This window comes from Liolophura sinensis, chromosome 4, assembly GCF_032854445.1.
Source record: "Liolophura sinensis isolate JHLJ2023 chromosome 4, CUHK_Ljap_v2, whole genome shotgun sequence".
In the NCBI taxonomy this organism is placed as follows: Eukaryota; Metazoa; Mollusca; class Polyplacophora; order Chitonida; family Chitonidae; genus Liolophura; species Liolophura sinensis.
This window is the reverse complement of record NC_088298.1, coordinates 16,907,124-16,923,003: the sequence shown is the minus strand read 5'-3', so window position 1 is coordinate 16,923,003 and position 15,880 is coordinate 16,907,124. Positions and strand designations below refer to the sequence as shown.

The 15,880-nt window shown below is 39.0% G+C and overlaps 1 protein-coding gene across 3 annotated transcripts in view; it reads left to right on the top strand.

Moving 5' to 3' along the window:
* The first annotated feature begins 3,215 nt into the window (after positions 1–3,215).
* The window catches only part of LOC135464615 (sodium- and chloride-dependent glycine transporter 1-like), a 65,347-nt gene continuing 52,682 nt past the window's right edge, over positions 3,216–15,880 (top strand). For 2 of the 3 annotated variants that reach the window (XM_064742069.1, XM_064742065.1), the window contains exon 1: positions 3,216–3,480. The gene's annotated coding sequence lies outside the window, so the exon portion shown is untranslated. Of the gene's footprint in view, positions 3,481–14,241; positions 14,298–15,880 lie in introns of those variants that run through there. The other variant, XM_064742067.1, reaches the window with a different exon arrangement.

Below are 15,880 nucleotides of genomic sequence, written 5' to 3'. Positions count from 1 at the left end.
CTGATTACATCCAAGCTTAGAGCAGGGGACGTAACTCGTATACCGTCGCACGTGAATAGGGTATAAGAAGTTATCCGTGTGTATGGTAAAATGTTGCCGAGTTATTCTTGTTGCGTATAGGCATATCGTTTGTTAATTCTTGTTTACACTGTTAGTCATACAGAATTTCTATAAAAAAATTTATAACAGTCATCCGTAAAAAGATAATGACAAGGATTTATCTACCTGGGTCGGGACGTACCTAAGACTTTAAATGTGGTACTCTCCCGAGCTCTGCCCTGTTTGCTCCCACCATAATGCTGGCCACTGTCGTATAAATGAAATATTCTTGAGTACGGCGACAAACACAAATCAAATAAATACATACAAATGGTACTTGTTGCTGCCCCGCTTAGCTCTCAGAACTGAGAGATTAGAGCAAGGACACAGGACTGTATATATATATATATATATATATATATATATATATATATATATATATATATATATATATATATATATATATATATATATATATATATATTTTAAATAAAATTTTGTTAAAATTTAACAAGCTAGTTTTGTGAGTGTAGTAGCGAGCACCAAGCGACCGAGGAAGTTACAGGCACACAGTATATCAGAGAGGAAACAGTCCGATAAGTCCTTGTCCACGTATAAACGTATGCGTATATCTATCCCCTGTTCAATCACTTGCTTCATGTGAGAGTAATTTATGATTCGGGTACATGTACATATCCTAAGCATGCCGGTTGTATAGTTTCACACAATACCTAACGGGGCCCCTGTGGCTCAGCTGGTTAGCGCGTAATGACCCAGGAGCCTCTCGCCAATGCGGTCGCTGTGAGTTCAAGTCCAGCTCATGCTGGCTTCCTCTCCGGCCGTAAGTGGGAAGGTCTGCCAGCAATCTGCAGATGGTCGTGGGTTTCCCCCGGGCCGTGCTCGGTTTCCACCCGCCATAATGATGGCCGCCGTCGTATAAGTGAAATATTCTTGAGTACGGCGTTAAACACCAATCAAGAGAGAGAGACACAATACCTAACACCTGGCACTCATTTACAATGCTGTCATTTTATAATGCAGTGTTTCCATTGATAGGAGAGCGCGCATATAAATACACTGTTTCACGTTTCAGGCGCATAGTACTTCACGTATGTTCAGAATTCATACGTCCTGTGTTGAGGAGAGTATGCTTGCCTTCCGCCTATGTAACTATTAAAAATAAGTGTACCTGGAGTTGTTTCCAATGCAATGCTCTATACAGTTCCGTTTCTACCTCTCTGCTACCTCCCCCTTCCCCAACCCCCACCTGTCCCAAGCTTCTAGTCATATATAGCCAATGATTTATGGCCATGCACTATTATATCGTCTAACAACGCTTTATAGGCCAAGAAAAAACTTCGGCTAGCTAACGTGAAGTATATGTCAGATACAAGTTTAACCAATAAAAGCTATCCCTAAAAATAGTTCGATTTATTTTTTCACATTTTTTTTTTTGCATATGAAATGCACATGAAACACTAAAGATTACTATGGTCTTTTCTGACCATATTGGGACCAGTGACGTTATATTTGGTTTTTGTCACTTAACACACAGAGACTTCATCATTGTGCATATACATATAAAACTGTGAATGCGTTTGCTGAATGGACCTTGAAACGAACTACTCTGAGCAAAAAACATACACTTTTGGTCATAAAAAACCACAGTAGAATCTGATTTTGCTTGGATGGAAACGTTCTAAATGATATATCAAACTATTTTTTCAAGACAGTGTTTAATGGTCTTTCCTCTCAACTATACATCATTTTAGTGTTTTCATTGCCTTTATGTTGATATATTCGGACAAGTGTTGAGTGTAAGTGCTGAAATTTTTTTTAAAAATTAGGCAAAACTATATTTCATTGCTGTAGTAGAATGGTTAGGTCACCGCGCCCCATCCCCCTCTTGAGCCTCTCGTGTAGAAAAAAATTGGTGGTTTAACGCGGGATACAGTCGTTTCCTCCTGATCAATATCATAGATTTATTTATTTATTTGATTGATGTTTTACGCCGTACTCAGGAATATTTCACTTCCGAGGGAAACCCACGACTATCCGCAGGTTGCTAACAGATCTTCCCACGTACGGCCGGAGAGGAAGCCAGCATAAGCTGGACTTAAACTCAGAGCGAACCCCCACCATAGAAGTGAAATATTTCTGAGTATGCATGGGATTAAACGAGCCATAAGAGAAATACTGATAAATAAACTGACTGTCCAATATATTTAAATTAATGGTCCATGATTTAGATGAGGATTGGATGCGAACATGTATTGGTTGAAAAACGTTTGAAAGTTGTAAGAGTAATATTTGCCGTCGTAATATTGAATTGTTGCAGACTGGACCTCTCCACACAAGTAAACATTTGCCCTTTCATTACAGGCTTTCACTTGGGATTTTCCATAAAAAAAACACACCATGAACCATCTATTGATATTCAATGTCTTTAGCTAGATAAACATCAGATGAAGTTTTTAATAGTTATTTATGTAAACCGCATAAAAAGTGACGGACAAATGAGAATGAAAATTTCAAAAGTGCACCGGCCCCAAGTTGTATCATGTTTATGCACAGCATATAATATGCTTGATGGTCAGTGGTGTCTTCACACCCGTGTGTTTTGGAAAAACAACATAAACTGGAATATCACATTACAATGAGCAAGTTATATGTAGAGTGATAAAACTTAAGCAGCGTAAAAACGTTGGTCGTCGTATTCTTACTTTTGAGTTTTGTTTCATTTTTCATTTCATTTATTCACCATAAACCTTAAAATGAATACATAGGTATACATGAGGGATACGTTTGGCGGGAATAAAGCTCACAAGAGCTTGTTCTATCCCATGAAAAGTAGAATGTTATATAATAGAGCATTTTCTGTTTAATCGTTAAAGTTAAAAAGAGTCCGACTGTATCATGTAAATTAATGTCAACAAAGGTTGTCTAACCTTTTGACAAGTCGCATGATAAATGGGGACTGTTTTTACCTTTAGCTATAAAAGAGTTCGAATTCATATTCACACCCATATTCTTCTTCCGTTCAAGGCAGAACCAGAAGTACCAGTTTGTAAGCTACACGTAGCATTGACGTTTGTTCTGAACAAACGGGTACATGTGTACTTATTTTCTGCTGCATATTATTAATGCTCGTGTTTCCCACGCCTATGTATCAAGTATAAAGATCAATGGCTAATCGCTCGCGTTAACCGATTCTAAAACAGCCGTAGTGATTTTTGCTTAGCAAGACCCCCCACTCGCGAGCCTCTCGCTGGTTCTTGGCATACCGGAATACACCGCATTGACGTCGAAGCAAGAAGCAAACGGCTTTTTCTGTCCGAGTCCAGCCTTGAGGTTGAACGTGCTTTTCTCGATACCGGCTTAGAGAGTGGTTTTCTACCATACGGATAGCATTGATACTCTTACCGAAGAATTTTACCTAAGGTAAGTAGGCCCCATTGTTTATGACTCACATCTTCAGTTATTTCCCCTCGGCTTTCGCAAAATGAACATGTATTCCCGAACCGGCAGTAGGAACTGCCAACCCTTCATCAATCCTGCCTAGCGTTTCGTGCTGTTCTGTACGGTGTAGTACATGTAGCGATGTTCTTCCCTTCATTCAAGCCAGCCGCGAATGTGTGGCTCAATACGGCTATCTCCCCATTCGAACATGCCGGTATTCCCTTAACAAGCCTCACTTCACTATATCCTATATGGTCAGCATGATTCACGGTGTGCTCGCCGATACAACACCGTTAGAGTTCGTATAAAGGTGTAGTAATTTGCAACCACTTAGGCGTGTTATTGCTACTAAAGAAGAATGAATCAGGTGGTAAACTGTAGGCAGTAACTAACACTGCCAAGCTGGCGTATCATAGACTTAGATACGCTGTATATAAGTTATAGGCATATACAGATGGATAATCTTGACATTTCCAACGGGACTGTTGAGGGCTATGGTATAATTATTTCCTCCTTAACACACGTTACTACCAGTCTTTCGATGTAACCCAACAAATGAATGTATATTTGTAACGAGATTGATTGTCTATATCCTGAAGTGTTGACTAACTTACTGTGCCGTTGACGCCACACCACGGCAAACTTTATTCACGACCGGCGCGCTATATATGTATGCCTTTGCCGCTTCGCTGGCAAGTAATGCTTCTTAAGGTGTTGAAGTTATGATAATAATAATAATAACAACAACAACAACAACAATAATAATAATAATATGACTTTGTGTGATGTACGTGATGAGCCCTAGTCGACATTTGTCCATTTGACACTCGGTTTGCCAGTCTTCAATACGGCTGGATTGTGAAACCTTAAACCACCATATAATGACAGACTGTCCAAATTATATATACATATACATGCGACTGCTTCTATAGGAGTAGCGAAATCATACATTATACATGTATAATTCGGTAGCTATGTAAAGTTATGCGGTTATTAAGAGATACGCTATGTGAGATATGTGTTTAGTGTAACTGTCGGGTGGTCGTGGGTTCCCCCAGGGCTCTGCCCGGTTTTCTCCCACCATAATGCTGGCCGCCGTCGTATAAGTGAAACATTCTTGAGTACGGCGTAAAACACCATTGAAATAAATAATAAAATAAATGAATAAATTCATACATACACAGTGCCTGATATGTTAATCATTGGAAATGGTATATATCATATTGATTTAGCCCTTGTATATAACACCATAACCTGTTAATGGGCCGTCTAAAATCAAACGGTATATACAAATAGACAATGCAGGCAATAACCCCGCTCTTTGGTGTCAATAACCGGCCTCTAAATGCAGGATGAAATCGCTTATGAACAATAATTAGATTCGACGGTGCCACTGAAATCGAGGACATGAAAACAAACCAGTTAGTTTAGGTCTAATTAATAATGGGTAATTAGTGGAGGAGTATAGTTGTTGGTGAAGATATGTACTGGTCTATATATCACAAAAATTAATTCATTAACAATCAAGGGTCACACAAGATGATTAATTGATTTACGAGGGAGAAATCAATTGTTGCGACGTAAAGACAGAAATACGAAGACGCTAGTCGGTGGTATACTAGTATCTCCAAGTTGCCCAAGTTCTTCTGGATCACGTGTCCCGTTATTCCACCGTGTAGTCCTGTCAATCATGATCAATGTTGTTCATTTCGTGCATTGATCCGCTAGGCAAGGCGTCTGAGATATTAGAGGGCAAAGTGCTATAGCCTTCTTGAGGCGACCATGCAGGTTAACCTATACAACCTTGCCCGACAGGCGCACGTCTTTTTAAGGCCTCAGCCAAACACGCCATGCACATATAGTGTTACAGCCTTGCCGCGGTTGTATGCAGGGCTGGCTGGCTCATTTTGTCTGAGCGCTCTGTTTAACCTGCCTTACACTCACCTGAAGGAAGTGATGAAGTTAGCCTTGTGATATACATGCAGACCCAAACATGCTCGTAGAAATCCATATATTTGTGTTTGATGTGGTTAAAAATCATAAGGTTACTCAAATATTCTTGAGGACGGCTTAAAGCGCCCATCGAATAAATAAATCAGTAACGAGCACACATCGATATTCGTTGGCTCAGTTGTGTACAACGTTGGTCTCGTTACAGCCGATGAGCCGATATTATCGCTTACTTGCCGATTACAGCGTTAAACATCAAATAGATAAATAAATGACTACATGGACAAAGTTCTCACTCACTTTGTTATGCGATGACTATGGATAAAGGTATAAGACGTGTCATTTGCATGCGTTTGCATTTGTACTTCCACTTATTCTGCTACAATATGGCTTTAAACACCAATGGATCTAACCAGTAAGAAAATAAATAAATAAATTATAAAATAAATAAAAAATATATACAATATATATATATATATATACATATTGTTATATTACCATATATATATATATATATATATATATATATATATTGAACATAGCCAACATTGCAGGTTTTTTGCATTTATAGACTTTCAGTTAAATAGAGCTTAGTACTGGCATAGCTGTGAGTGTCATTGTAATTTACTTACATGAACTTATATCTGGAATTTCCATACATGAGCTTACATCTGGAATTTCCATACACGAGCTTACATCTGGAATTTCCATACATGAGCTTACATCTGGAATAAAGTATTATTATTATAACTACTACTGTACACGGCAAATGCTGCGACATCAATACCTACGAACCCGCTAATGTTATGTGGTGACCCAAGGGCTTTCGAACAGCTTATACGTATATAACACTGCCACGGTAAATAATTAAATGTTACTGCGTCCTTTCATAGTGATCACCAGCGGTACCCACGTGGTCGTTAACAACACACGCTGGCGTGGTGCCCCGTTAAGTGATGTGCCGTTATGTGGCGTTAATGACAATCCCCATGGTATTTAGATCAGAAGCGGCGTTTCGGTAAGAAAGATTTTTCATAGAGATATCTTTTCTAATTACTACACTTTATACGACATTTTTGATTACGTATTTAATGATGGATTTGTTTATTGTTTGTATTTGTTTATTGATTGAAGGAAGTATTGTTTGATATTGTCTATTTATATGTTTTAATATTATTTATTTTATTATTTTGCATTTAACAAGATTTCCTTATATGAAGCCGGCCAGGGTTATTGGTTTAAGAAATCGGACAGGCCCCGGAGGATGTGGGGTGGGATGGGGTCATAACCGCATTTCACTAAGTGTACAAAAATAAAACTCCGGCCTTAAACTGTGAACAAAGTAGCGCAAGCTGGATACGAACACGCGATGCCGTAGACTAAGAGATAATCATAATCAATAATTTATACGCATAATCTATAGCTTATATCGTGGTGAGAAGTTTCCTGTGTAATGTCAGTGTTGATTCGTTAGCGGAAGCAGCCGAAATGAAAAGAAAACTAAATGAAAGAAAAGATACAATGACGTCATTTTCGTGCCAACATTTGGCCATGCAGACACGAACAACCTCGCTCAGTCTGTGCTGTTCTTTGTATCATGTCAAGTAGTGGGCCTATCCAATGTTCTCATATTATCGCACAACAAATCCTCTGTCTTGACTTATTAACCATGGGACCGACATCATCACTAATTCAATCTGCGAATAGGCTAATACCGTGACTAATTCGTCTGACGAATAGGTTAAGACAATCACTAATTATAAGTGATGAATAGGTTAATAGCATTCCTAAATCTGTCTGGCGAATAGGCTGATAACACCACTAATTCCTTCTGAAAAATAGGCTGATGCCATCTCTAACCATATTTGAAAAATAGGCCAATAGCATCATTACTTATGTTTTCCGAATAGGCTATCACCATCACTAATTCCGTCTGACGAAAATGCTAAAACCATCAATAATTAAGTTTGACGAATATGTTAATAGCACCAGTTAAGTCTGACCAACAGAGCCATAACATCACGAATTATTTTGCACGAATAGGCTAATACCATTAATAATTACAAGTAAGTCCGACAAGTAGGGTAATACCATCACTAATTATGCCTAACAATTAGACTAATACTATTACTAATTATGCCTAACAATTAGACTAATACTATTACTAATTATGTCTAACAATTTGACTACTGGATGTACTATCACTAATTCCGTCCTAGGAATAGTCTAATACAATGCCAGCCGGACAAATATTGTCCTTGATTCCGTCTGGTTTTTGAAGAATTAAGATCGTCGATTTCATGTAGCCAATGGAACAATGCTATCACTGATTGCGTGTGTCCAAGGAACCAATAATATACTTCATGGCCCTGGCTAATGCAAACACCGAAATCTTCAAATAGAACAGAGCCTTGGTCATGTGTAATGCTTTAAGGATAGGCGTTATGCTTCACAACAGGATTTGAACTGAGTTTTCTTGATTAGAAATCGAGCACTCTACCAACTGATCTAAACACCTACAAACACTGGAGTGCTGTTCTCTTTTCTGCATGTGGTTTCCTGGTTTGTGCCCTAAAACGAAAACTAGGCGCAGAGAAAGAAACATCACGCCAGTGGGTTCATTCCTTGTTTTATGCTTGTACTGAATGGGTTTTAATAGGGTTTTTGCTTTGCTTTGTGTTTGACGTCGAATTAAACATCGTGTTGGTTTGATCAGAATGGTCTCTCCTTGTAGCAGGCTGTTCGTGAAACCAATTGACCGTGTGGTTAGAGTTCTCGTTCAGAACATTGACCTTAGAACCTCTAACCAATACGATCGCCGTAAGCTTGTTCTGTTCATGCTAGGTTCCTCTCCGATAGTACGTGGGGAGGTCTTTCCGCAACCTGCGGGTGGTCGTGAGTTTATCGTTGGTTCTATACCATAAAGCTCACCGCGGTTGTGTTATTGAAATATTCTTGAGTACGGCGTAAAACATCAACAATATAAATAAATACAGGTAAATAAATAAATAAGTAAATAAATAATAAACTGAACTGAAAAATTGTTAAGTACGACGTTAAAATCTAAGCACTCACTCACTCACTTACTCTAATTTCACCCTCGCGTTTTCCAGACTACCAGACATACTCTGGTTGCTGATTGCTTGAAGTGTTCATATTTTGTGAATCTCATTTCCTGTGGGACAGTTTAAATAAACATGGATGGGCTATATCGTTGGACATTGAATGTATTATTAAGATCTGGTTTGCCAGGCGTGAGCATTTGATTCATGTCGATCAAAGGTGTATAGGCCAAAGACCTGTTCGACGCCTCGAATCTATTAACGCCCATCTCTCTACGTCAGACGAACCAGTGTTGTGAATTGGGTCATTCGAATCGATACAGTCGGATTCAGTTGGAGATTTCTTCTTATGACTGGCGGCCATCGGCGCTGCACATTCACTCGGCTCGACTCGCACAATTTAGCCAGGTTCTCCCCTAAATGTCTCGCCCAAACTAATTCGTTTCAAACTGGACGGTGCGATTTCTCCAACTGATCACGGCTTACCGATGGAATCTGGCAGATACCCTGAGTTGGGCAATTGCCTTGGAGCCCTTTTCAGCACTTTGGTTGTCGGTCCGTTGCCTTGAGCCGTGAATATATTCATAAATGTATAGGTAGTACAGAGACAAGATACAGAAATATCTCCATTTGTCTATGAAATTTTTTAAAACACATCTATCGTCGAAGTAATCAATACACCACCACTCGATCAACTGATCACTGAAATTTATCGATCAGTCTGTTATTTTCATTCAACCAACTCGCAGAAATCAAACAGTCAATCAAACAATTCATTTGGTTACTTCCAACCAACTGGATGAAGCAAATCTGTCAATAAACAAATCATTCAATCTATTCAGACTACCTGTCGACCAGTCATGAAGTCAATGAATCAGACTTTCAATCAGCTAATTAATAAATTACCGCAAAATAATAAACGATTCCCAGCCACCACGAATCTTTCAACGCCGGAAGCAGCCGTTGCCATCGTTTTATATCGAAGAGCGGAGCTATTAATTAACTGAATGTGTTGACGTAGGCCATGTTTGTCGAGTCAATCAACGCCAACTTCATTTGATGTATTTGGAGAGTGGGTGTAATGTAATCGGCTTGTGTATTGATTCAGTACATTCAGAAGGCCCTTTTTTTATCGCCATGTTTACGGGAATTTCTCCGAATGGACACTCTAGGAATATGTTTGGTGTGGAGTTCAGTGCCCGTTGATTGAAGTTATGAATCGGAAATGAGAAAATGATTTGATTTCTTTGTTTCTTTGTTTCTTTGTTTGTAACATGGACTCACAGTTAGTTCCTATTTATTTAGGTGACATCAAAAGAATCTCTTCTTGGGGCCGGCTGATTTCAGTCATGACCAGCGCTGCCTCACTTAAACGCCATGCCGAAACGTAAGGCATGGCATGACAGCGTGCATACAGACAAAACGGTACTTGTCTTGCCCTTCCTTTCTGCTGGGTGCCGAATCAGAAAATACCAAATTGTGCAGATTCCTAACATATATAACCCACTATTGGTTACACGTCTTACATGTCCACGACTTACGCGTCATATTAGAGGAAGGAAAGTAAGTCTGCTCAAACAGACTTTGGATAATCTGATTGGATGGGCTGATTGTCATCAACAGTAAGATCAGGGGTGGGAGGGGAAGGGGATTCTACAAATTGCATGTACGAGGCTAATTTGACCGAGGTGGGTGGGTGGGAGAGGGAAAAGAGGGATCCATAATTTTGTATCCCAAACTTAAGTTTGACCCACACCTCGATTAAAAAACAAAAGTCTTAACTACTCATTCATGCGCGACTCCCTTCTGTTTATGATGAAATGTTCGAGACAATTTTTCGACATCGCGTTTATACCATTGTCATTGATCACAAATCACATGAAGTAGGTTCTGCGGCCTGTTGGATAGTGCGTCCGACTATAAATCGGGAGACCCGGGATCAAAACAGGCTCACGCTGCCACGAGAAGATACAATACATGTACACCTAATAACATCTCCGTGTCTTACGACAAAATAGTTACTTTTTTAGTGTTAGCGCGACGTAATACCTAAGCACATGTACAAACCCTACTAACACAAAGAGCGTTTTCTTTATTGTTCAGTATAAAAACAATCGATGCCATGTAAGGACTCTCCCCTGATTTTCTTTTTCGGTATTGGCTTACTTCATGCGTTAGACGATGGATACGCGCGACATACTGCATGTACCGCATCACAGGACTGACACGCTGTGTTCTGTGCTAGCTGAATCAATCTCCCTATCGATGCGTAATAGTCAATGACGACGTCACCAAAGCGTGAGTCACTCTAATAACACAGTCAGTAAGATGGAAATTATGAAGATCAATGGCGCAGGTAAAACGCAATGTTCGTAGGCCTATCCATGAATAAAATAAATGGAATGCTCCACTGATCATTTCTTAAATGAAAAAATATTTATTTATTTATTTATTTTTTTATTTGATGGGTGTGGTAAAGAATATTTTACTTATATTCATCGGCGACCAACACTATGGTTGGAGGAAACCGGATAGAACGCGTTTGAACCCACGACCATCCACACTTTGCTGGCATACCTTGCCTTGGTGATTGGTGGAGGGCTCGACAAACACATCACGATTACCAGTCGGGAGGGACTATCGGGGATCCCTACCTGATTTGTGATAACTCCTGTATTTTTATCGTGTGCGAAATGTATATAGTTTAGAGATGATTTGCTGGCCCATACAACAGGCCTCCGCTGGTTTAGTCGACCGAAGTGTTGGCGTCGCAGCATGTCATCGGCCAATGACCAATTAGAGCGCAGAATGCAATCCAGCCTCTTTCTGGATCGGGTGTGGCTTTAAGTCAGGAAATTTTGTGGTGAAAGTCGTTTTCTTTCACGCACAAATTTGAACGCCGTCAAATAAGTGAGACAGTCTCGAGCATGCCGTTCAGCGCCAATCAGGCATATGTAGGTAAATACAGTAGAGGTCGTTGACGGGAACGTCACCATGGTATGTTATTATGTAAAACGACAATGAGATGCATCATTGTATCAGTTAAGTTATTCCATTCCCTGGCGAATGTTTGCTGCGCATGAAAACAGAACAACAATAACACCTAATATAAAAAATGCTGTTTGTTTGTCTAGGAAACGGTGTCAGTTTTTTTCTTGTAATGCCATAAAACGTGCCGCTATTTCTTTTTCATAAGGATGCATTACAGGTAATGATCTTTTAAACATATTACGCCATTACATTTGCAGTATTAAATATTTATAAATGCACAGATATTAAACTATTTAAGCACCTGCTATAAAATAATAATAAAAATGATAAAATTGCTACTTTCATAACAAGATGTTTTCCTTCACATGTGTAATGGTTGGATAAAGGACTGTGGATACTCTTTTTTACACTCTGAATGTGCACTTATGATCGTACCCTTAATGTGTTCACCCAGGAGTCTGTCACCAGTGCGGTCGCTGTGAGTTCAAGTCTACCTCATACTGGATCATGTCGCAGTAGGGTTGTTGTCCAGGCTGCAATTTACGGTCATATTTCTGTACCCTTTACAGTGAAGGTGACATTTTCACTTTTTGTGAATTGATATCGAGGACACAGCAGAACAAAACAAACATTATTTTTAGCAAGTGGAGGTGTTATTTCAGTTGTACTGGTGCCACATATTGCTGTTCATATTTCCTAAATGATTCATGAATGAAAAAAACACCGGTAACAAATGTTCGGGAATGATTGGGAAGGTTCGTGTTTATTCCGTCCGCTAAAATGACACGTGACGTCATAGTGTACGTTGCATCAAAGAGTATAGTCCTACTTTCTGGCCGTAGCCCACTTTAAGTGTTTTGCTTTAACAATACAGACAGCGGTTTTATAGTTGGATTCATAGAGGGCAATATATTTGGAGTTTACTAATTTTTTTCGACTTGGTTTCTCTTCTTTTTACCTGGATACTTTATAATTATTTTCTTTTCGTTCTTGTGTCATATTTTGGCCTAAATATGATTGTTTTTTGATTTAATAAATAATATGTCCCGTTCTTTGAGGCTGCACTCTTTAATGCCCCAATTCCACCTACAACAAGCCGACCCGACCTACCGCGTAAGAATTTCACAGAGTTCTCTCATGCAAGAGTGAGGTTTAAACACAGGTAACTGAGGGGCTATCAGAACTGGGCATGGAACTGCATTGTCCCAATTGCGGGAAAATTTGGAGATGATTCTTATAGCTTTATATATCGTCTATATTCTTTTAGTATAGCTGGTATAAGCTCCTAAGAATCTCCTTCAACTACTAAAGCGGAAATTCATATCCCACACATACATGTTTTTTCTGCTTACTTTTAAATGTGTGGCTGTTCGTTCACTATATTAGATACTATTGAACTTAGCAGTAGAAATCAAATTGAATTCCGTTTTAACCAGTATTTAAAGACAACAAAAAAATCACACGGCAAAAAAAATAAAAATAAATAAAAATAATAATAATAATTTCCATTATCCACAATTTTAAATGTCCATTCTGTTAAACACTTCATTGACGTCACTTGTATAGGCTATACGACATAACGCGAGTGTATGATTTCAGATGACGTCACTGGAAGGGATTTTGGTGAGGTCATGCACATTGGCCGCTGCATAACGTATACGTAAATACAGGTGTAGTGGGATTTTTTGCTCGTAAGTTGAATGTACCAAATCTGAAATGGCAACGGATAACGTTACATTTTCTTCCCTTATATTAAACAATCTGTAAGACAAGATCCGCATCTGAGGGTGTTAATAGATTAGACAAGAAAAAAGAAAGCCGGATTTGTGCTGTATGACTGAGCTGAAGAACCTTCGCAAAGATGATTTAATTATTCAGTCAGCTAGATTAGATCACCTCTTACTATATAACCCTGATTTATCTGAAGTGTTTGTATCTATAAAATGCAGGTAAATTGAAACTTCTCGAAAACGTACAACTTGTGCTCATTTCTTTACTGTTGTTGATGTCATCGATGATAGATTCGTTGAATGAAAGAATAATTATCAATGGCTTAACACAAGGTCTGCCATGTTCGTTTAGCTATATTGTGGTGTCTGTTTTTGTCATATTATTTGGCTATTAACCAATAAATCTCTCACCATCTCTATGTATATGCCATTCGTTTATCTGAAATATTAGTATCTATAAAAAATACAGGTAAATTGAAGATTCTCGAAAACGTACAATTTGTTTACCGTTGTTGATTGCATCGATGGTACATCCGTTGAATGAATGAAATTTTATCATTGGCTTAACGCCAGGCCGGCTGTGTTTCTTTACTATACATATCGTGGTGATTTTGGAGGTTTTCAGTTGTTAGGCCAAAATGTCTCACCATCAAAGCTCGAATCAATCAATCAATGGATCCATAGCTTTGATTTGCAAATCGCTAATCATCACTTGTATAACCGCCATATACAGTATTATATACTGTTCCCCTTCTGCTTTTATGTGGGCAACGGTCAGCCTGACAGTCCCGGTTTTTGGCCCGAGTGTCAGTCTGTGAAATGCTTGTTTGTTTGGTGCGCCGGTTCTGTTTATTTGCGAAAGCCATATGGTGTCCACACAAAGAGGCTCTATTGTTGTCGTTGTTGTTGTTTCTACGCCATTCGTTCTCCACACCTTTATCAATTCTGTTATATATGCTGTAGTTGACGCTTGGTGAGGTATCTTTGCCGGCCGACTTGGCATCGCCAAGTTCGGAGGTTACTGCTGTTGTTCTTCACGTCAAATTATATGTTGGTCAGATTTATGGTGAGTACTAATTATATTTAATTGATATTTATTGATAATCTATTTATGTATGCTTGATTAATAATATGAATGCTGAGGGGCATTTGTGTGTAGCGGTTCGAGGTCGTAACGAAGTCATTTTCGTTCACTCGATGCCGTTCCATGATTCTCCTTCTCATAAACAAGACCCGGAAAATGGTTCGTTTATGTAATTCCGGCTAGGGGGCTTGTCAGCTTTGTTCCAGATTCAAATAATCGTGCACAGGATCGATTCTGAACAAATTAGGAAAGAATTATTAGAAGTCTGCTTGCACAAAATGTTCGTAATTAATGGAACAGTACACCACAAGCCCTGTTGGTCTCTTGGCATCTTCGATGGGAGATCAGATTTTAGAATTAGGACGAATTCCTACTGCTTTCAATGGGATAGTTGCATTTTAAAAGGCAATTACCGCAAAAAAGTATTTTCATGAACAGTCATGTACTATGCTGGATAATTTCAAATTTGAACAGCACCATCGTGCATTATGGTTGGTTATATCCTGAAAGCAATGACGACTCATCCAATGAAATGTACGCTCAATTTACTTCATTCAGCATTGATTTTTTACCCTTTGAAGTTGACGTTAAAACAAAGATCAATTTGTGATTTAACAAAAAAAAAATACCTTTATGTGTTTATTGGCTTGAAAATTTTTACCACTAGAAATGTTTGGAAAATCAATGATGACGTCAAAAAGTGCACATTTCCAGTGATCTAAAATCAAAAGCTGCGTAATGTCAAGATAGCAAACAGGTCAAATTTCACAATTTTAGTTCAGCTTGGCGCTATAAGAACTAGTACGGTAGACCAAATTTCTCCTGCACACGTTATCAGTACACTTTGGCAGGTTGGGACGCCAACCAGAGCGATTCAACTAATCCATTCCTTTTTTTTCAATATAAACTAAAACTTAAATTTTACTTTAACCCATAAATTTTGGACAATTGACGTTAAAATTTATCTAAACATAAATGTGTTGTAATTTGACCTTACGTGTCATGTTGAAGTTTTAAACTCTGTCAGAACTCGCTTATGTATAATTGGCCCCCTGATGCCTATCGCTTGGCGTTGCAGAGTGCCACCATTATAAATATGGGCGTATTGGGACCCGCTTGATGAAACGAGGCGCTCTCACGAATTGAGCGAAATAATATGGAAAGCTAAAACGTCTGAAGAGGCGATTAATAGCTGCTCGTGTGGGTTTCATATTGTATATCCGTGGTTATGTCCCTTGCTGAACAGGGGCATTTTAAATACATATGCTATGATTTGGAACCAGACGCAGTCGACACAATTTGCTCCCCCCACCCCGCCAGTCTACAGCAGGTCTGTCTGTTTGCTGTGTGTCTGTCTTTATACCCTTCACACATTCCTCAGTGCATAGCCCCATCGACACGTGGGTAACGGTTAACTGTTTTCCTTTTTAAAATGTAAGTGTGTGCCTGACAGACGTCACGTAACCGAGTTTTTGTTTACCTTTTATGGTCCTTTGTCAATACGCTGTAATCCATATTTCTCAACGTGACGAGCCTTTTAGACTCCAGTCACCAATGTTGTTCGC